Here is a 1827-nt window from a genome sequence, read left to right as displayed (position 1 = left end):
AGTAGTACGATTTAAGTAGATACTCGCTTACGTGTGACGATCTTGATATCCATCATGCTGTACTCCACCTACGCGTTAGGGAGTTCCGGGGGATGTCATCCCCGTTACTCAATTACCAAGAGTCAAGACATAGTTATATTCCATTTGTAAATATCCTTATATAAATGGTTAAAAATCTGCAGCTGGGAAGAGTGAACTAATTATTCACTATGAAATAATGCATAATAAATTGTATTCTTGTTGTATTTCTTAGATGGTAGTGTGTATACGATTACTTGTATTAAAAATCGTAGAAAGAGAATAGATCCTTGGGAAATCCGGTGGTTGTAAAACAATTAAAATCCAAAGTATTTCATACTACGTAATGTGATTTAGACAGTTGTATTATTAGGAGATTAATGATTATACACCATTATAATAATATTACAAGCACCATAAGCTTATAATATAATATAAGCCTTTCATATCCCTTCATGTTGTTTTATTATATACTCATTTAAAACAATATGTGTTATAATAAGCCTATGTCACAGTATATTATATATTATACTATTTGGTATATTTGTACCTAAACGAAATACCGAATGAATATGGAATCATATTCTTATTAGTTATTATTGTCTATAACTATCATTTTATTAATTATGGTATTGATTTCCCATAATTTTTTGTAAACGTGAATTTTGTAAACCGTTTATAATTGATGTATATTTTTTTACTGTGTCTAGTGAACCTATGTAAATATAAAATGTATAACAAATAAAGAAACAATGAATACTTAATTGAATTTAATTCATATTATTTCAGTTCCATTATGCACTTACGTAGTAAACTTTAAAGAAAATGAAGGTAATTGGATTTTGAACTGTTTAAAAAACATAATCTTCTTCTTCGGTTTTTAAAATCCACTAAGACCCATTACCGCAACACAAACTTGCTTCCAACTGTCTTTATTCTGTGCTATAGTTTATCCATCTCGTATTTCAATCTCTGCTAAATTCTTCTCCACTTTGTCAATCCGCCTTTCCTCTGGGGTTTCTATATTAAAATCGCTTTCATAAGACTTTGGCCTCCATACATGACCATGCCATTCTCCTACATTATAATAAAAAAAATAATTTAATTAAATTATTATTTTTAGATGATCCTCTAAACCCAGATTTTTTTTGCATTGCACACAGCAATACAGTCAATGAGTAATCAACATTTTAATACTATTAGATATTCACAGATCAAAAAAATAATTGTATATTTTGTTATAGGATTATTAAATAAATCATGGTAGGTAAACAATATATTACATTTTTACAAAATATTAAACGAAAAGTTGATAAATGTTTAGCTTGTGTTCAATTGTATTTTATTTTAGTTTAATTTTACTTACATTAAGATGACGTCGCACCCGCATGTGTTGTCTCCGTCTTACATACGTACGTTATAGCAAATTTTCGTTCGCTAGTTTCAATAGGGTGCTGTCATTTTTGATTTTAGAGTGAATTGACCTATTATCAAACTTTTAGGTAACAACATCATATATGCCTTCTCGTTGGTTTTTTACGATATTTTAATTTTTAAGTGAGTTATAAGCATTTACAAACATTAATATTTTACATCGTAGGGTACGTTTGTAAGACGGGTACGACGTCCTCTTAAGGGCTTTTGCCCAAGGTACAGTTTCTTGAAATAAGCCATTATATACCTACAAAATTTACCTATTACGCTCTCATAATTTTAACCGAGGTATTAGAGATTTTCCAAATCCTGTTTAATAAAGAATATTAATACAAACTAGTCTCATGTAGTTTGTATTAATATTCTTTATTAAAC

The 1827-nt window shown here is 28.8% G+C and overlaps 1 long non-coding RNA gene across 1 annotated transcript; it reads left to right on the top strand.

Moving 5' to 3' along the window:
- Positions 1-473: 473 nt before the first annotated feature.
- LOC103310511 lies at positions 474-1411 on the top strand. Its single transcript, XR_003838697.1, has 3 exons — positions 474-849; positions 1142-1196; positions 1263-1411. It is a non-coding gene; the product is annotated as an uncharacterized LOC103310511 (long non-coding RNA).
- The last annotated feature ends 416 nt before the right edge of the window (positions 1412-1827 follow it).

The sequence above is a fragment of the Acyrthosiphon pisum genome, chromosome X, assembly GCF_005508785.2.
Source record: "Acyrthosiphon pisum isolate AL4f chromosome X, pea_aphid_22Mar2018_4r6ur, whole genome shotgun sequence".
Taxonomy (NCBI): domain Eukaryota; kingdom Metazoa; phylum Arthropoda; class Insecta; order Hemiptera; family Aphididae; genus Acyrthosiphon; species Acyrthosiphon pisum.
This window is presented reverse-complemented; position numbering and strand designations above follow the sequence as displayed.